This window comes from Tursiops truncatus, chromosome 13 (assembly GCF_011762595.2).
Source record: "Tursiops truncatus isolate mTurTru1 chromosome 13, mTurTru1.mat.Y, whole genome shotgun sequence".
Taxonomy (NCBI): Eukaryota; Metazoa; Chordata; class Mammalia; order Artiodactyla; family Delphinidae; genus Tursiops; species Tursiops truncatus.
In genome coordinates this window covers 77057226-77079616 of record NC_047046.1, presented here as the reverse complement: position 1 = coordinate 77079616, position 22391 = coordinate 77057226, and the positions used below count along the sequence as shown (strand labels likewise).

Below are 22391 nucleotides of genomic sequence, written 5' to 3'. Positions count from 1 at the left end.
ATCTGACTATTATTATACTATTAGATTTATTTCAAGCCCAGAAATGTAATATCAACTCGATCTTCTTTTTATAGGAAGGAAAGAGATTTGTCCCTGCCAATTCCAGTAGCTCAAATTAATTTCTCGCAGCCGGGAGGGGGAAAGATCTAATGAGAATTTTATTAATTCAGGGTCCACCCAGATCCAAACTACTTGGGAATGAAGGGTGGCAGAGTAGATTTAGATGAGATCTGTAGTCCAAAAGTCAGAACTTGAACTCTGACTTAACGACTAATGACTGGTTTTATGCAATTCATTTAACCTCTGAGACCCTCCATTTTCAAGAACCACTATTACTAGATGATCTAATAATCCCAAGTCGAAAAATGCCATGTTATACTCAAACAGTGGCATACTTCATGCAGTTCTGAATTGTATGATGTGTGTGTGCTATATGATGCTTTACAAACAGGCAAATCATACTGTTTTATCTATATGTGAGCTTTGAGTGTTCCAGCCAACATTTAATGCCAATCTTATTTGGATATAATAACACTTTAAAAGGGGGGGGGGGAGTCAGTTTGAAGAATTACAATTTCTTGAATAGAATGATACTCACAAGCAAAAACTGGAATTATAAACATCATCGTTTCATCAGAAAATTTTAGTTTTTATTTTATTAATTCATTACCTATGGGAAAAACAAATAGCCACTTAAAATCATTAACCTTTAAGTTTGTTAGCATCAATCTATATATTTTTCCTTCACTCTGTCAAAGATTTTGCATAAGCGCACTCCCTTATATATATCACTTGCTGAAAAATCCCTGTCTTGGATTTGCCACTAATAAGGCCAATATAAAGCACTTTTTGCGTTTTCCTTTAGTATTTGCTTTACAATTTTGAAAGTTTTCCAGCATGCCAAAAATTGGAAAGAATTATACAATAATCTAAGTACCTACCACTAAATTCAACAATTAAATGCATGTTTCCATATTTGCTCTCTCCTTCCATCCATCCAGCCATCCAGCCATCCAGCCATTAATTTATCAATCATCTTGCTAAATCATTTGAAAGTAAGAAGTGTGATACCTCCAGCTCTGTTCTTTCTTAAGATTGTTTTGGCTATTCAGGTATTTTTGTGTTTCTATACAAATTTTTTAATCAATTTTTATTGGAGTATAGTTGCTTTACAATGTTGTGTTAGTTTATACAACTTTTAAAACTGTATAACTTTTAAAATTATTTATTCTAGTTCTGTGAAAAACGTCACTGGTATTTTGAAAGGGATTGCATTGAATCTGTAGATTGCCTTGGGTAGTATGGTTATTTTAACAATATTAATTCTTTCAAACCATGAATAAGGTGTATCTTTCTATCAGTTTATATCATCTTCAATTTCTTTCATGAGCATCTTATGGTTTTCAGAGTACAGGTATTTTATCTCCTTAGGTAGGTGTATTCCTAGGCATTTTATTCTTTTTGGTGTGATTATAAATGAGATTGTTTCTTTAATTTCTCTTTCTGATAGTTTTTTTTAGTGTATTGAAATTCAACAGATTTCTGTATATTAATTTTTTATCCTGAAATCACTGAATTCATTGATGAGCTGTAGTATTTTCCTGATGCTGTCTTAGGATTTTCTATGTATAGCATGTCATCTGCAAACAGTGACAGTTTTACTTCTTCCTTTCTAATTTGGATTCCTTTTTATTTCTTTTTCTTCTCTGGTTGCTGTGGCTAGAACTTCCAATACTATACTGAATAAGATGGGCAAGAGTGGGCATCCTTATCTTGTTCCTGATCTTAGAGGAGATGCTTTCAGGTTTTCACCAGTGAGTATGACATTACCTGTGGGTTTGTTATAAGTGGTCTTTATTATGTTGAGGTATGTTCCCTCTATACCCACTTTCTGGAGAGTTTCTACCATAAATGAATGTTGAATTTTGTTAAAAGCTTTTTCTGCATCTATTGAGATGATCATACATTTTTTATTCTTCAATTTGTTAATGTGATGTTCTACACTGATTGATTTGCAGGTATTGAACCATGCTTGCATCCCTGGGTTAAATCCACTTGATCATGTTATATGATTCTTTCGATGTATTGTTAGACTTGGTTTGCTAATATTTTGTTGAGGATTTTTGCATCTATGTTCATCAGTGATATTGGCCTGTAATCTTTCTTTTTGTGATATTTTTGTCTGGTTTTAGTATCAGGGTGATGCTGGCCTCATAGAAGGAGTTCCGAAGTGTTCCTTCCTCTTCAAATTTTTGGAATAACTTGAGAAGGATAATAGTTTAGGACACGTTATAGAAGCTTAATTTTTGGAGTTTCCTATCCAGAATAAGAAATAATGAAAGAAGGCATGGCTTCAAACCAAGCCCTGGCACATACTCAACTTTCATCTATTTATGTCAAAAAGGTACATCTTCACAACTCTGTCATAATGAGCTGTGGCAGTCATGGGAACATTTTCAGTTCTTGTTTTCATTTTATTCAAAATATACACATGAGCTATTGACATTTGGTGGCTGTGTCAAATGCTTAAGAACGGGGTAAAGAGGAAGCATCAAAGAGTTTCGAGCCTAAGGGTGGGGAGAAGAGAGGGAAATCAACAAAATATGCTTATGCAGATGCTGTGGGAAGTTCATCATTTGGATTTGAGTTTTATACATGGGTGTATATACAAGTACTGACATTTATGAAATAATAGGAATTAATCCAACTACAAATAAAATTAGGGAATTCTAACCGTGTTTACTAATTGCTGGATATAGAAATTATTCCAGCATTTTCATCTCACTTTCCTGTGAGACTCTTGCTTATCCCCTTCTCCTTCCTGAATAGGGAAAATATCAATTTTCTATACTCTTTCTCCAAACTTTCTGAGTTGAAATTAATACCTTTGGTTATGTGATAATTTAGACAGTTGAAAATATCAATACTGGAAATTCATAATTAATTAGTAATTAATAACTTCAATCATTAACTGAGAGCAAGTTTTGGTTTCAGTGTCACCCAACAAATCTGTGGACATGCTTGACATTGCTGTACAATCATTTGGGGATTAAAAAAAAAGAAGACATTGACTAAATCCACAGAGAATACATTTCTAAAACATAAATAAGTAATCTAGCCTTCAGAAAACAACATATTCCTATTAGAGTCCAATAGAAGTCAACAATTTCAACAGATTAGTTCTTTCTACTGCTGTAGGAAATGCAAGGGACAATATGTTTATCACCTTTTTTTCTCTAGGAATTCAGCATACAACGTCCTAGATACTAACCTATTTTCATGTTTCCCTTGCAGTATACGATTTATTCACGATTTGTACTATCAACCAGAATAGTTATATCATTTTTCAGAATTTTTTCTGATATTTCTTATCTTTCCTTTAATGGTTGATTCCTTTACAGTATCTTAAACTTTTTTTTTTTTTTTGGTTGACAGGGTGGTTGGTGTTGAACTGCTGCAATCTCAGCAGTGCCTCAGTTAATGATACCCTTCAGCTCAAAAATACTTCATTTCTCTCCTAATCCTTTACTTGGAATTGCATGTTTTTAGTCCCCAAGCCTCTTAGGCAAGAGAAGGAAAAATGCTGTTTTCAACAATGCATTTCAAACATAAGGGTTAGAGAGAGAGGAAGAGCTGCACACTTAGAACAAGATGCCATCATACAACACAATAAATGTAAACATTTATATCTCCTCCTCCCTCCCCCAAAATCATAATACAGGTAGGTGAGATAGAAAAGCACACCAAACGAAACAGCACTAACGTATCTCAGCTACAAAAGTAAAACACTACCTTTGATGTGAATATTTGTGTGCAGTGATTTCACTCATAGACACATGGAATTAGTGCTGTAAGAATGTCCTCACATATATATGCTGACCGTTACCTTGCATTTGTGTGACATGATTTGGCAGCATGACTATATCTATAATTTCTCTTATATCTAAATAATATTTTTGATATTTGTAAATAGTTCTGGTGATGTTATTAATTTCTGTTATAGTCTATCATCAGTTGAAACTAACAAAAAATACAAATATTTCTTAGGCACTACCAACTGAAATTATGAATTTATGAGATCTCAAGCTGAATCACTAATAATAAAGCAACATATCTTGGTTGGTACCTATACAAATGTAAAATACTTTAAGTTGTGAAGATTTTAAGACTAGTCTTCTCTATGCAAAGATGAAATCCTAACTAAATTTATATTTACTGGTCAATTTAAACTCAACTGTAGAAAATAACCTCTTTATTAAAAGGAGAAAATTAATATATTTAATATGTTTTATGTATAATCAATATACAGTATATCAGAAAACCCTTTCCAGCAGATCAAAAGGCAAGTATAGAGATGTTTTTATAAAGACAGGTTGGAGTTCATTGTGTGTTCCAATGTATTGTCTCTAATTTTTAATGGAATGATTTAGAATTCTAAAGGAAGGATAGCTCCACTTAAAACTGACAACAATGTTTTCAAACAAATATTGCATATTTGCCTTGCATCAGTGTAGGACTAAGCATCTTACATCTATTATTTCATTGCATGCTCTCATAAGTGTCTGAAAATGTATGAGAATCAGAATAATATTTTACATTACTTACTTGAATCTAGCAAAACAATTTCCCTTTTTATTCAATTGCTTTTCTCAAAAGGCTTGAGACAAAAGTCAGAAGTGATGATTTATGCTAATTTCATCATTGAGTACAGCTGAGACTGAGAAATACTTTAATGAATAAAATGTCAAAAGTGTATTATTTGGCCTGACATATTTGAATTTAGAGTCTATGCGCACTGAATTATTTAGATAATTTCAAGATTCTATTCCATATCTTGCCTAGCAATAAAAAATATTTGATAATAATGTTGACCATCATGTGATCAACACAGTGGGAGGTCTTATGTGGTGAGTATTGAGGCACGTAATTAAAACAAAATATGTCAGACTTACTTCCAAATCCTTGCAATAATTTAACATTCCAACTTTGTATTTCTACATTTCATGATAATGCACTAAGTATACTTTCCTTCAAATGTTTCCTTTTACATAAATATTTTGTGGAACAGCATAACTTCTCCCATTTTTTCTAAGTCTTCTGGTATTTGGAGAAAATTCTATTTATATAAAATTTATTTCAGTAGTTATTAAATGGAATACCTGCTATATGAGAAATACATGTTTCAGGACTGAGAAGATAATTAGGACAAGCCAGCTATCCATAAGGATTATAAAGCAGTGATCAACTCTGTTTAGAGGAAAATAAAGAATTCTGTCCATATTGTGAGGATTGGTGTTTCTAGGAGTATGCATTTCACAGATATCCTTATTAGCTCTGTATTTTTCTTTCATGTGTGCATAATTGTACAACACAGTCTTACAATCATGCATTTAAAAAATATAGCCCTTTATAAAGTTTTCAATCTAGTAAGTCAGACCATTAACAGAAGTCCCAGAACTGCTTAAAGAGGCAGTCATAAATCTCAAATTTAAAGTCTTTATTTTATTACCCCAGTGGAATAAAACTAGAAAGGGAAAATAAAATCATTTCCTCAAGTTCCACAGAGGTGTGATGCACAGCATTTCGGAAGTTCTATGAGGTCTTCCAAAGCCAAGTGTAATTAAATGTAGAAAGCTGGAGATTGCTCTATGAAAAGAAAAAATGGGACAACTTGCATGTTCTTATTAAAATCATAAAGTTTACCTCTAACCTGTATCCTTCAGGTGGCAAAATTATTATGACTTTCATGCACTATGTTCTTCTTCCTGATAACTTTTCAAATTTTGAGATGCTAGGACAAATTATCTTTACTGACTAAGCAGATATTCTGGGATGATTTTGTAAAGGTCCAGCAGTAAAGGCTCATATGAGCCACACCTAGCATGAAACTGTTTTTTTCAAGTCTAGTTGTGCCCGGTGGGCTAGCATATTATATCATTTAGACCATGACTAGAGGATTAAAACAAGTGTGTTGAGCAACAGAAAGTAGTATAAACACCCATGAACTGAAAAGCACTTTCTCACAAAAACATTTTACCTAATACAGAAAAAGAAATAAACGAAAACACATTAGCTTTCAGCCACTGTGGTGCCTTGTGAAAACATAGCTGGCTCAATGTTAATTTAAACCTAATTTTATTGTCAATGTTACAAATATACAAAAATTATGACTGAATTTGTATTAAATGAATAGAAACCAGGGCCACAAATACAAGTGGGGAATTTACAGAATACAGTTGTTGCCAAAATATACATAAAGAGTAGAATGCTTATATTTCGAGCAAAGAAAAGAAGGATAACATATAAAAAAAATCAACTCAAAATGGATTCACGATATAAGACTAAGACTTGAAACTGTAAAACTCCTAGAAGAAAAAAGAGGCAAGATCTCCTTGACATTGTTCTTGGCAGTGATTGTTTTCAATGACAATAAAAGCACATGCAGCAGAAGCAAAAATAAACAAGTAGGACTATATCAAACCTAGAAGTTTTTGCACAGGAAACAATCAACAAAATGAAAAGGCAACCAAAGGAACGAGAGAAAATATTTACAAACTGTATGTACAATAAGAGGTTAATATCCAAGATATAAAAGGAACTCATAACACTCAATGGCAAAAGAACAAATAACCCAATTACAAAATGAGCAAAGGACCTGAATAGACATTTTTCTAAAGAGGGCATACAGACAGCCAACAGGTATATAAAAAGATGCTCAGTATCACTAATCATCAGGGAAATGCAAATTATAACCACAACGAGATATCACCTCACATCTCTTGGGATGGATATTTATCAAAATGTCGAAGATAGCAAATGTTGAGGATGAGGAGAAAAGGGAAGCCTTATATACTGCTGGTGGGATTATAAACTGGTACAGCCATTATGGCAAACTGTACGGAAGTTCCTCAAAAAATTAAAACTATAACTACCATACGATTCAGCAATACTACTTCTCAGGGTATATTCAAAGGAAAAATAAAATCACTATCTCAAAGAAATACGTGCATTCACATATTCATTGCAGCATCATTCACAGTACCCAAGATGTGGAAATAACCTAAGTGTCCCTTGACAGATGAATGGATAAAGAAAATGGGAGGTATGTGTATACATACACACACACACACACACACACACACACACACACACACACACGTATATACCTATAATGGAATATTATTCAGTCTTAAAAAGAAGGAAATCCTGCCATTTGCAATAACATGAATGGAGATTGAGGACATTATGCTAAGTGAAATAAGCCAGACACAGAAAGACAAATACTGCATGACCTTACTTACGTGTGGAATATAAAAAAGTCAAACTCATAGCAACAGAGAGTAAATGGTGGTTATCAGAGACAGTGGGCAGGGAGGAATAGGTGGAATAGAAGGGATATTTTAGGCAAACTATTCTGTATAATACTATAATGGTAGAAACATGACAATATATATATATATCAAAACCCATAGAACTGCAGAACACAAAGAGTAAACCACAGACTTTAGTTAATAATAATGTTTTAATATTGGTTCATCAATATTGAACATAAGATTTTGCACAGCAAGAAAAAAAAACAAAACAAAAAGACAACATATGAACTGGGAGAAAATATTTGCAAATGATGAAACTGACAAAGGCTTAATTTTCAAAATATACAAAAAGCTCATACAACTCAATAACAAAAAGAAACAACCCAATTGAAAAATGTGCAGAATACCTAAATACATATTCCTCCAAAGAAGACAAACAGATGGCCAATAGGCACATGAAAAGATGCTCATCATCACTAATTATTAGAGAAACACAAACTCAAACTACAATGAGGTACCATCTCATACCAGTCAGAATGGCCACCATTAAAAAGTCTACAAGTAATAAATGTTGGAGAAGGTGTATAGAAAAGGGAACCCTCTTACACTGTTGGTGAGAATGTAAATTGGTGCAGCCACAATGGAGAACAGTATGGAGGCTCCTTGTAAAACTAAAAATAGTTACCATATAATCCAGCAATCCCAATCCTGGGCATAGACCCAGACAAAACTATAATTCAAAAAGTTACATGCACCTCTATGTTCATAGCAGCACTATTCACAACAGCCAAGACATGGAACAACCTAAATGTCCACCAACAGATGAATGGATAAAGATGTGGCACATATATCCAATGGAATATTACTCAGCCATGAAAAAGAATGAAATAATGCCATTTGCATCAACATGGGTAGACCTAGAGATTATCATACTAAGCAGAGTAAGTCAGAAAGAGAAAGACAAATACCATATAATATCAGTTATACATGGAATCTAAAATACAACACAAATGACATATCTATTAAACAGAAACAACAAATGAACATATCTATTAAACAGAAACAGCTCGCAGACATAGAGGACGACTTGTGGTTGCCAAGGGGCATGGAGGGTGGGGTAAGGAAGGACTGGGAATTTGAGATTAGCAGATACAAACTAGTATAAATAGGATGGACAAACAACAAGGTCCTACTGTATAGCACAGGATACTATATTCATTATCCTGTGATAAACCATGATGGAAAAGAATATGAAAAAGAATATATGTGTGTGTGTGTGTGTGTGTGTGTGTGTGTGTGTATAACAATCTCTTTGCTGTACAGCAGAAATTAACACAACATTGTAAATCAACTATATTTCAATAAAATATTAAAAAAAGGATTTGCCTTACCACTGAAAGAAGAGCACAAGATTTTCTTATTGAAGATGTTATTAACTTTGGAAAAAGTGAAGTCTCTGATCGTTTACCATCCTCAGCTGGCACACTGTGTCGTTCAGTTTTTAGAAAAGGACAGCACCCTCACTGAACCAGTGGTGATGGCACTTCTCAAGCACTGGCCAAAGACTCACAGTCTAAAAGAAGTAATGTTCTTAAATGAATTAGAAGAGATTCTAGATGTCATTGAACTGTCAAGAGTTTGTGAAGATCATTAAGCGTTTAGCCAAGTGTGTCTCTAGCCCCCACTTCCAGGTGGCAGAGTAAGTGCCATATTGCTGGAATAACGAGTACATCATGAGTCTAATCAGTGACAATGCAGCAAAGATTCTGCCCATCATGTTTCCATCCTTGTACCACAACTGAAAGACCCACTGGAACAAGACAAGGCGTGGCTTGATATATCAATACAACACGCTGAAACTCTTCATGGAGATGAACCAAAAACTATTTGATGACTGCACCCAGCAGTTTAAAGCAGAGAAACTGAGAGAGAAGCTAAAAATGAAAGAATGAGAAGAAGCATGGGTTAAAATAGAAAACCTAGCGAAAGCAAACCCCCAGGTACTAAAAAAGAGAGAAACATGAAAACGTCTATCGTGTAACTTGAATGTTTTTATGAGATCGGAATGTGGCTCCATCGTGGGAGGGGATGGAAATCAATATCACTAACATTGTGTATGAAACTATCTGCAATAAAAATACTTTTCAACTTTAAAAAATATTGATTGAACAAACATATCACTCTAATGTAAGATAATAATAATAGGGGGAAATGTATGGGAGGGAAGAGGGGGCATATGAGAATTCTCAGTACTTTCTCCTCGATTTTTCTATAAAACTAAAACTGTTTTAAAAATGGCTACTAAGTTTTTAAACAGTTAGGAATCCTAGGCTCCAAGAGCTTTAAGATAGTAGACAAACACTGAAAGAAAGCCACTGGATTTTTAAAGAAAAGAAAGTCATTATTAGGTGATTGATTGAGGTGTTTTTGTACAAGTGATGGGGCAGAAGTTGGTTCATGAGAATGGGAAAGAATTTAAGCCATAAAAGAGAGAGAAGGATGTCCAAGACACAAAAAAGAACATAAAATTCATCATTAAAATCATTTAATTATGGTGATTTATTTTTATCCTTACAAAGAAATAGACTTAGCCTCAAAATAAATCTGAATTTCAACAAAACTCTGTCCTACTTTTAGTCCCAATCTACTGGAATAGAATGGATCAACAAAGTATTTTGTTCACTGTCCTTCCTCAGAATAGATGCGGTACAAACATCTCAAAGAATATATTTTTGGAATATTAGAACAACCTCTTTTTGTTTTGTTCTATCTTGTTTTTTCTTGAATGAATGGGAAAGAATATGGAGGGGGACATACATATATAAACACTGGTCATTTATTGAAAAAAACTGTTTAAATACACGTAATTCTTTATCTTACAACTTAATAGCTGAATTTGAAAAAAACATGTTTTCTTTGCCTACTCTTAGCTATTCTGTGCAGTCTGTACATTCAGCCATTTAAAATGTCATTTTAATTCACATAAGAATGAGTAGGTAATGTGGCCAGGGAATTCTTACATAATACTATTATTTCAATATCACAATCCTTTCTGGACACGATTGGAAAGTGATGCAACAGAAATTGAGGAGCTAGAGAGACAAAGTAACAGTGGCGGTTACCAGGGCTGTTCACTCCCCAGGGAAGGAAAAGCTAGGCGAAAGCACACATGCATACACACTCAAACGTATGCATGTACATGCACACACAACAAGATAACTTTCTGTACATAAAGCGGAAAGAAAGCAGGATGAATACTATTGTCAATTCCAAGATTGTTCTGCATTCAACTTGCAAATATTTTACAATCCAAGCAAAATCTGACAATAGGATAGGATGTCGCCTTTTAAAACACTTTCACTGGTTTCACTTTGAACTCCTGTCAACAATGGTTACTTACAGGGAAACATTTTCTTCCAAATTCAATTTCCATTGAGTGATCAAAAAGACATTTTTAAAACAAGTAGGATGCAGGGATAAAGGTCAGGAGGAGGGTTGAAAGAGCCTAGTTTGCACTGTATCTCTTTTCATTCTCTCCTTCAAAGGGAAACAATAATGGGTGACCTTTCCCCAGCGAAGGACCTAAGGAATCTGCAACCTCATGTATATTAGTGAAATATTGTTGATTTCTTTTGGAACTTGGTGATGGCCACATGTGTGAGTTAGAGAGAAATAGTTTCCTAGACACCTATGTGGGTAAGATTAGTGATACTTAGGCTCTATATTAATGTTCTTCAGAATCCATTGCCCAAATAGTTTTCTTCTCTGTCCTACTACCCACTATACACATGAATCTGCAAGGGACCAAATACACACTGAGTAATTGAGTAACACAGACTTTAGTTAAATGTGTAGCTTCTACATAGAGGAAAAGTTTGAAATCAATATATGTAACATAGATTCTTAGTATGTTTAATCTAGATTAAATATGGAACTAAATCAATATATATGGAATATAGTTTTTATACATATATTAGTATTTATTTTTAGCACTAACAGTATATTTAAAAATATTCACAAAACAAATACAGTTAATGTGAACATATCTTACCATCTGAATCAGATTCACTCTGGCCACACTAAAGGACATTTCTTGATCTAATATACAAATCAAACATAAAAGAAACTGCAGCCACCAGTACTTTGGTATAATTATATTATTTTGATATACATTTGATATATAATTATAAACAAATATTAATAATATAAAATAACAATGTAAAATCAAGAACAAGATTACAGTGATAGCTAAAATAATGTTTATTCAATACTGTACTAGACATCACAGCAATTGAAATGAAACAACTAAAATAAAGATCAGGTACAAAATTTGGAAAGGAAGGAAAATACCACCACTTTTCCCAGCTGATAAGCTTATTTACATTAAAAATAATCCATAAGATTATTTGATTACAAAGAGTTTTAGCACTGTTGCTAAATAAAAGATCAATATAAAATTTTAATTACACTTTATATACCACCCACAGTTAGAAAGCGTTATTAAAAATACCTACCAGTCACAATATTAGTGCATAATATGAAGTATCAGGAATAAGTCTCCTAAAAGCTATCAAGGCTATTATGTAAGTACTATAAAACTACTTTAAAATATATTAAAAGAAGCCTATATAAATATATATACTGTTATATATAACAATTAACATTTATATTATCAGCGTTGTATTAGATATTATCTATAATATATGTTGTTGATTATTATATATTAATAAATTATATAATTAATATAATTATATGTTGTATAATATTATTACTAATTATAAATTTTATACATATATATACATTAATTATCAGGAATAAGTTTCCCAAAAGTTATCAAGACCTTTAAGTAAGTACTATAAAATTAGTTTAACTATATTAAAGGAGATCTATACAAATACGTACATGATTATATACTATTGTTGTTTATATTATTTATATTATATTATTATATTATATATCCATGTATATGTATTTTATAAATAGGAAGTTACAATGTGTTAAAAATGTTACTTCTACTCAAATTGATTTAAAAAACAATGCAATTTCAATTAAGAGGGATGTTTTTGTGAACATATAAAGTTGACAATACTGTGGATATCAGGAGGCTAAGGTTTGAGAATAATGAAACCACTTCTAATTATACAAGACAACCTCTTCTTGATTATAAGGCCAAACTGATGAAAATCTGTCTGATCTTGGCAGAGATAAATAACCAGAGAACAGCACGGAAAGTCCAGAAATAGACCTAAATAAACTTGAAGTATAATATATAAAGAATTTACACTGAAGAATAGGGAATAAATTACGGACCACTTAATAATGCTGGGACAATGCACTAACTATACAGAAAACAAGTTTAAAAAAATCCTTATTTCTGGGCTTCCCTGGTGGTGCAGTGGTTAAGAATCCGCCTGCCAATGCAGGGGACATGGGTTCCAGCCCTGGCCCGGGAAGATCCCACAAGCCGTGGAGCAACTAAGCCTGTGCGCCAAAACTACTGAGCCTGTGCTCTAGAGCCCATTAGCCACAACTACTGAGACCGCGAGCCACAACTACTGAAGCCTGTGCACGTAGAGCCCGTACTCTGCAACAAGAGAAGCCACTGCAATGAGAAGCCCGCGCACCTCAAGGAAGAGTAGCCCCCACTCGCCGCAACTAGAGGAAGTCTGCACACAGCAACGAAGACCCAATGCAGGCAAAAATAAATAAATAAATAAACAAATTTATTTTTAAAAATCCTTATTTCATATCATTAACAAAAATCAATTCTGCATGAAACAAAAAGATAAACGTAAAAGAAAAATAAACTTTTAGAAGAAAGTATAGAGAACACTTTTAGGATCACGTGGTTGGGATAATCTCTTTTTAAAGGATTAAACAAAGAATATAAACCATAAAAGGGATATTTGATAAACAGAAAAACCTCTGTTTATTAAAAGTCATGATAAATAGAATAACAAATATGTAAAGACAAACCCAAAATTGGGAGATATTTGTAATACTTACCAGTGAAAAGATTTCAGAATATACACAGAAATCTAAATCAATATGAATAAAGGCAATCTGCATTAAAAATAAGCAGCGTGAAAATAAGTATTTCACAAATGTGGGAAAAGAAATGGCCAATTAAAAAAGAAAATACATGCTCTTTTTGAATACTAATCAGGTAAAATTAAAACTGCTTTTAATTAAAACCACTTTTTATTTCACACACAAAACACTGGCAATATTTTAAAACTCTAAGAATATTGAGAATTGGCAAGACTATGGCACAATCATAACTCGTACACGGTTGGCAGAGATACAAATTGGGCAAAAAAATTTGGAAAATAATCTGGCATATTTTAGTAATGTAGCTTTTTGTAATCTATCCATTTAACTGTTAGATATATACCTTATAGAAATTCTTACACACAGGCACCAAGACACATTACACAGGAATGTTTGTAGCAGCATTGTTCATGATATTCATAAACCTAAAATCATTCAAATGGCCATCAATATTAGAAACAATAAATATACTATTGATAAATTCATATATTGGAACACTATACAGCAGTGAAAATGAACTACAATTATATACAACACTATGGTTGAATCTTTCAAATATAATATTGTGCAAAAGACACAAGTACTTTTCCATTTATATTGTTATGAAAACTGTCTAAGCATACATAAATATTTGTTAAAACTATAAAACAAAACAAAGGGCCGAGGGACACAAATATCAGGATGACAATCCGTTTATAATAAAGAGAACTACAATCACAAAAGGGGCATGTGGAGCTTCTAAGGTATTGTTATATCTTAAGCTGGATGATGGGTACACTGATGTTTATCATAAATTTCATTTCTTTAAGCTGTAAATGTAATTTATACACACTCTTCATATAATATATTTCAAAATACAAAAATTTAAAGAAAAATCTAATTGTAGTATATGTGTAGATTCCAAATTTAAATATGCTAGACTATTTCACATCTTGGTTTCTTTTTTATTTCAAATGACATTTGTTTATAATAAAACCACATTCATTGTACACATTTTGGAAATACAGAAAAGTACAGACAAATATACTGTATTTAAAATCCCCTTAAACCACATTGCACAGATAAAGGTATAGTCAATATTTTTATGGTTAAATTGTGAGCCATTTAAAATTTAACAAATTTTAAAATTTGTTAAAACAAATCTACCACACAGAAGAGTTCCAAAAAATTTAAGTAGCTACTCCCTGGTCAAGGAAATGGAGTTTATCTCCAAATCCTGTGAGTGTAAGTTGTACTTGGTAACTTGCTTCTTAAGAGCAGAGTATGAAAAAGGAAAAGTAAATTTACAGTGGAGACACTTTGCAAACACTACCTTTGCCAGGTGATCAAGGTGAATATCATCAGTGAATATTCACGTGGATTGTTGATAGCACGGCCCCTTGATATGATGCGATGAGGATACGATGGCATTTCACCTCTGTGGTCTTCCTCCCCAAAACCCATAACCCCCGTCTAAACGTGATACAAACCTTAGATAAACCCCAGTAGAATGACCTTCTACAAAACACCTGAGCAGTACTCCTCAAAACTGTCAAAGTCATCAAAAACAAGGAAAGTCTGATTAACTGTCAGAGCCCAGAGCAGCCTAAGAAGACATGGGGACCAAATTCAATTTGATATCCTGGAAGGGATCTGGGAAAGGAATCGCCATTATGGGAATGTTAATAAAATCCAAATAAAGTATGGGGTTTAGTTTATAGTCATGTATCAATATAGGCTTATTAACTGTGAGGAATGAACTACACTGATGTAATATCTTAACAATAGAGGAAATGGGGTGTGGAGCATCTGAGAACTCTGCACTATCTTTACAACTTTCCTATGAATCTAAAACTATTCTAATACAAATAATTTTTAAAAGAAAACAAATCAGTCAAACAAGACATGTTTTCCTTTTGTTATTATATTTTCATTGAATATATTAATTCCTACCTACTCTCACATCACAGTTTAAACCATCACTTTCTCAGGGAAGCTTTTCCTGGCCTCGGATGATTTCTGCTTGTTCTATTATATGCTTTCATAGTACTGTCCTCTCTAGTGTCTTTTCAACTTTATATTTATTTCAGTGATCAACTGATTAATATTTGATTTCTCCACTGGATGGTAAGCTCCATGAAATCAGTCATATTGTCTGCTTTTGATAACCATGAAAGCCTCAGAATATGACACAAAACTGGCTTCTTAAATATTTGTGAATGCATATAAGAACCCAGAAAGGGGACTGGAGTGATCTTAAGAGCATAGGTTTTTTCATCTTGTTAATTCAGCCACCTAGCAGCCCATGAAGTTAGAGTACAAAGAGCTACAGAAAGTTCATGCCTTTGCCAGATGAAGCAGGAATGACACTAAAAGGATTTTCACAATCTTTTTCACAATTCACAGTTTCTTTGACTTTGTAGTTAACAGATTATTGGTATAGTCACTTTAATTGTCCTCAGACCAAAATGTTGGAGCCAGAAGTTCCAGGTTTCAGTCTGCCACATGGTACGTGGTTCCAGACATGGGAAATGATTACACAAATGAGAAACAGGTTTCTTTTATATTCTTGGATAGATATACTTAATGGACAGGAACCTATAACCCATATTGTCATCTCAGAGCTAGAGGCTGTAAAACCCCTAACCATAAGCAGTGAGGTCAATGCAGTGCTCATCACCTCCATAACATTTAAGGAACCACCGTCAGGAAGCACAATATCTATACCGAGAATGTTTCATATTAACATTCTAAAATTTTATAGGCTAATATTGACTTAAATTTTTAAAACTAAGCACTGTGTATAAAATAAGACTTTAAGAAAATCCTTTGTAGCATACCTTCACCTGGAAAAGTAAAAATGGCATGGTAATAAAAAATATATTTGCTCACATAAGTTTCTCCTATAAGCATGTTCACAATTAAGTGATATTTGAAGTCATTCTGGTGACTTCCCTGGCCATTTATGGCTTTTAGTGTAATTCTGGAACATAAATATATCACCCCAGCAGTACCTGAACAAGCCTAAGAATCAGTACACACTTTTACTCTCTTACTCGGAAAGAATGGAACATAAACAGCTATAATTTTATAATTAACAGTAATTACACAACTCTAGAATGCCTTTAGATTTAATCAAGATTCATTTCCTCCAGGACTCCTTTCTTGGAATCCAAGGAATTTACCTGTTTAGAAATGATACATTGTGCTAGAAACAGGCACAGTGATGCCCTGCACCAGAAAGTTATTCCAGAAGTGAAAGGTTAAAGGTATAAGCCACTGACTGATGTATCCTTAATTTTCAAAACCCCGTTTTAAAGTTGGGCAGGCAGTTTTGGGTTTTGCTTTCTTCTAACATTCCTGGACTTCAAAATGAATTCAGCTTTTTGGGAGGCTAATGAATTTGAAACTGAATGATTTACCAGGCAAGCTTCAGTTCCTGAAGTGCCTGTGCATGCCTGCATGTGTGCAGGAGTATATGTGCTTTCAGGAAAGACTTTGAGGATTTCTACTATTTGTGATAGTAGAAATCAGGTCAACTTTGCTTTCAAATATGCACATGTAATCTTTTGAATAGGCATTGTTATTTGAGCATCACTGATTCAGAAAACATCAACTGAATGTTACCGCAAAGCAAATTGTATTCCTTTCTGTGTCCCATCAACCAGGAATGATTAGTTCTCTAGGTTCACAGACTCTTAGAAATATGATACAAATTCAAGGAGTAGGAATCTTCCTTTGAAATATAAGCATGATCAAAAGTCTCTCTCTCCAGACAATATTTAGTTCAGTGGCGGGACTGTTAAACTTAAATCTAGATATGTCTGCAAGGCTGCTCCAGGTAATATTTTTGCTGCTTTGAGAAGAATTCCAATTAGCATTGATTTCCAATAACCTGAAAATCTATGACACCTCCCTACAGGCTCAAGTTGAGGGTGGCAAACCTTGGTTGGTTTTTCTGTACCTGGCTTCTTTTAGAAGACTAGCAGAGCACATTTCCACAGGGTGGGAAGAAAGCCCAATGCACATTAGGCAAGTCATAAAGATAAGACTTACTGTTTCCAGAGAATTGGTAATTTTCTATGACCTGAAAATGAAAAACATCCTGACTTGTTTGATAGTAACACTTGGGTAGCCTTTGATGGAACTAGGTCACTGCCCTTAAGGATTACGCTTTCTAAACTGGAGATAATATATATTCAAAGAAGCTGCAAATCTATGTTTGTTTGATTTTTTTTATTGTTTATTTGTTTGGTTTTGGGGGGGGCTTTCTTTCAGAGAAATTGAATCTGTGACAAATATAATTTTATTTCCTTCCCAGGCTTTCTAATCTAAATCCATACATTATAAACTGAGTTCTTCAAAGCTTAAAAATTGACAAGATTCTAAGAAAGTAAATGCATTTGGGAGAAAACATCTCTCCTAATACAGGTTTGGCCAAGATAGTAGCAATGAATCGCTAACACCCAAATGTAAAAGTTTTTTGGACAATGTGTGGGACCTACATTTTATCTTCCTTGTAAACTGGAGGTGCTATTTAATAATCCCTTTGGCAGCTCAAAAAAGATCCATCCAAACAGTATCAAAAGAATTTCTTGTCCTTACATATATTTTATTTCCTTTCAACTATTTATTTTCCTTAAGAAAATGTCTTGTGTTTCATCAGTAAATGTGTTCTTGTCTGCCTTGCTCTAATAATACATTAACAATGAATTTATGACACATGGATAAGCTCTAATGACTTACCTGTTGTAGAAGACTCTGCCTTAAGTCATTTTATTTCAAAGGCTATAATATTTTGATACCAAACTAGGGAAACAATGTTAAACTTTAAAAAAGAAAAATTTATAAAAATAAATTCACAAAATGTCTTCTTAATCCTGATCTAAACTGTAATATTATATCCTGTTCATTGAAATCCAGATTCATTTCTCCAACTTCCAACTAGAAATCTCCACAGAGATGCGATTTATTGTGTCCACATCAGAACTTTTGATTGCCAAACCCAAACCTGTTCTTCCAACGGCCACTGCCAACCCACCAAATGGAAACAGTATTCTCTCAGTTTCCAAATCCTGGAAGCTGTTCTTGATTTTTCTTTTTTCTTTATTCTTTCTCAAATCCAAATCATCATCAAGTTCTGTCAAGTCTATTTTCAAAACGTATTATGCCCACTTCTCTCCATTTCTACTGCTATGACCCAGGGTTCAAGGTACCATTATCCCTCCAAGGATTGCTGCAGTTGTCTCCTACTTAGCATCTGCTTCTATTCTTTAGAATTCTCCCTTACAATCCATTAAATCTGCAGAAGCCAGGGTGGCCATTTAAGAATATAAATCAGATGTTTCCTCTCGCCTAAGTGAAATGTCAACACTGTCTTCTCATTGTATTTGGAATAAAGTCCATAGTCCTTAATCTGGACCCTGACAATCTCTCAGAGGGTGTAATCCTACCACAATAGTCCTCTGCTCAGTTGTTCCAGGCATGCAGGCCACTCTGCTGCTCCTCAAACAGTGCAGCTTTGTTCTCACCTGAGGGTTTTTGCTATAGTTGTTCTGTTTGCCTGGAGCTCTCTCATCCCAAGATCTTCCCTGATGGCCACTCTATGCAATTCACTCCCCATAAACAAGCCCCAACTCATTCCCTGTCCCCCTCAGTCACAGCATTCTGTTATATTCTCCTCATTGCATTCATCTCTCTCTCTCTGAAATTATCTTGTTGATGTGTTTATATGTTTAGTTGCTGTTTTCCTTCAGCCCCTGGAATGTAAGCTCCATTAGAACAGAATTTGTTTTTAAAGTCCACTATGAATACCATGTGCATAGCACAGTGTCTGGCATATATGTTAAATATTAAAAACATATTTGTTAAATGATGAACGAATAAGATACCTCAACTTTAGTACCAAGAGCAGTGCTACACATAAGTGCCCTTAATTAATTTCAGAATTCACAAATCCATTGAGTAAATTCACAGTGACTTATGACTTAATTTTCAATTAGCTTAAGGATGAACATTTTATCAGACACTCTTTCTCCTGCTTGAAAACACCAGTTTGAGTTTTTCAAAGTACCCTCCCTCAAAAAGAAAAAGAAAATTTAAATAACCAAGTGTTATAATGCTTAAATGGTTTTTATAAAACAAATCTAATAATACATACTGAACTCTGTTTATAAATAAGGACTTCAGGTACTTGATTTAATATCCATTTGGTTTCATGCCCATCTTTCTTTACTGTTGTTATTTTTATTTTGTGGAACATCTTTGTTGCCCTGCATGTGTTATTTATGCCTGGAAGCATGCAGAAAGCCCCTACTGGTGGCGAGAGGTGATAAGCTATTCCACAGCCAGGTGACTAGACAGCCAAATATGGCCTCAATAAGTCAGAAGTAAAACAGAAATAAAACAGCTACACAAACAAGAGTTTTGTATTTTCACCGCGCTAAAGAAATCGAAACACATTTTATTGCCTGAAAACATACCTCGTATGTAAAATCTTCTCGAATGCAATAGAGAAGATTTTGGTTTTTAATTTGATTTAAATATTACCAAACAGGCTCTTTAAAACAGAAGTCACCAATACATAATACAAACCAGAAGTGTCACTGCTGTAGAAGATTATATCTTATTCTTTGTTTCAACAAAAGGGCCTACTAATTCAGGATCCACAGATAAAAGTTCACAAGTTCTTAAATGCATACTGGACACAGTCACATGCTTCAATGGATGAGATGCTGATAGTAGGGGAGATTGTGCAAGTATGAGACATGGGGTACATGGGAACTCTGCACTTTCCACTTGATTTTGCTGTGACTTCAAAACTGCTCTAAAAAACAGTCTATTAAAAAATCTTGCAGATGGGTTATGATTTCGGAGAAACACCTTACAGCGTACTGGAAAAGATCACTGCTACATGCATACACACATATAACATACATACACACACACACACACACACACACACACACACACACACACACACGGATATCCTTAATGATTATCTCCAATTTTCATGTGGTGAAATTGAGTCTCAGCAAGGACACTAAATTCTTATAGACAAACAGGAGTCAGGTTCCAAATTTCAATTGATTCCTACATGCCTACTCCTTTCTCTGCACCAGTTATTCTTGGGGTATTTGCCTCAATGTCATTTTGTCTTGTGTGTTACATTTGATGACTGTACTTAATTCTGTTTACTCTTCCCAGGTTAAACCAATAGATATCAACATTGCCTCTTACTTCAACTATTAAAAGAACAGAATTCTGGAAAAATATTTTGCTATATCCTTTTTTAAAATTATTGACAGAAGATACCAAAATTTTTATTTTCATAAGAAAATTTTTTTCAAGTAGGCCTCTTCTAACATTTACTGGTCCCAGATCCCCAAGAACTACTGTCCAGTTTAGTCTTTTCTTTCTTCTTTTTTCTTTAAAAAATAATATATTGACCTCATAATGATCCTTTTAGTTTGCCCATAGGAAGTATTGGAATTTAAACTGTTGGATAAAAAGTAGTTTCTCAGAGAACACTGATTTTAATATTATTTATGTTTGATGACAAACATATTTTCTTAGGATTTTCATAATTTATAAAGATGCTAAGATAAAGTCCTAATGAAAAAGTTAATGGATGAAAATATTTCAGAAGAAAATACTATAAAATCTACTTGTATCATGAGAACAAAAGAATAAATCTTTACTTAAAGAAAATATGTTTAATATTTTAAACTCATTAAATTCATACCATACCTATTATAATCAGGCCAAGAAGGAAACTCATGTTCCCATGAGTCGACTGATTTTCCTATGATATTTAAATGAATGGGTGGAGTATTATAGTCATAAATAAGATCAAAGTGTACTATTCATGTGCTGGGATTAAAGTTCTGCTGTTGCTGTGAAGTTAATCATCTTCACAATTATACAATCAAATGAAGAACTTTGAGTATTTTTTTAGAGGGAGAAGAAAAACCCCTAAGGCTCCTTATCTTCACACTTGCTAAAAGAATATTTGTGAAGAAAAGAAAAGTAGCTTTTTTTTTGGCGGTACGTGGGCCTCTCACTGTTGTGGCCTCTCCCGTTGCGGAGCACAGGCTCCGGACGCGCAGGCTCAGCGGCCATGGCTCACGGGCCCAGCCGCTCCGCGGCATGTGGGATCTTCCCGGACCGGGGCACGAACCCGTGTCCCCTGCATCGGCAGGCGGACTCCCAGCCACTGTGCCACCAGGGAAGCCCAGAAAATTAGCTTTTTAACTACACATTCTTGGGGAACCCTTTGGACACCATGGGCATTTAAGAACCATGGTGAAAATGAGGAAATAAAAATATCCTGGATTGCAGACACAGGTTTTTCTTGAGAGTAAAATTACTAACAGAAGATAAGACCAAAGACAAGTAAAGGTTAGTTCAGATATAGAGTCCTTACAATTCCACAATATAGCAATCATCCATAGAATATATATTTCTATATTTTTGAAAAAAGAAAATGATGACCAAAAGGAAAAAATAATCCTTTGTCATTTCCTTACCTATGAATGATAAAGGAAAAAAATAAAGCATAAAGTTAACTTACAAGATCATTTCCCATTCATAGTTAATTAATCCTCAGATAAGAAGAAGCTGCTTTCATATTCAGTCCATAAAGTAAATGTCCTGGTGATACCAAATTAAAAGGCGGTATATTAGATACTATGAATTATTCACAGGATAGTCTTGAGAGCTGAAGAACACACTATTAATTCAGCTTTAATATTACAATCCAACTGCAATAAACAAGATCCTTTTTCTATAGATCTATGTGAGCAATAACCTATTTTAAGAAAATAATTTTCTTGGATTTAAAATTATTTCAAAAATCAAGGATTAAACCGATAACTTCTATAAACATTAAAAAAAAATTTTTTAAGCCAAAAAAAAAAAGAAGAAAGTTACCAATCTGCTTGAGCATGTACTAAATTTTCTCTTCAATTTAATGCACATTTTTGGCCACAGAATGTAACAAACATGGTCCCGTATCAAGCCTATTTAAAGGTGGAGAATCTGAAGCTC

At 33.8% G+C, this 22391-nt stretch overlaps 2 pseudogenes; one reads left to right on the top strand and one right to left on the bottom strand.

The window, feature by feature from the left end:
• The window catches only part of LOC101333849 (serine/threonine-protein phosphatase 2A 56 kDa regulatory subunit gamma isoform-like), a 146636-nt pseudogene extending 137299 nt beyond the window's left edge, over nt 1–9337 (top strand).
• Nucleotides 1–22391, bottom strand: part of LOC101334140 (tyrosine--tRNA ligase, mitochondrial pseudogene) — a 307010-nt pseudogene that overhangs the window by 211509 nt on the left and 73110 nt on the right.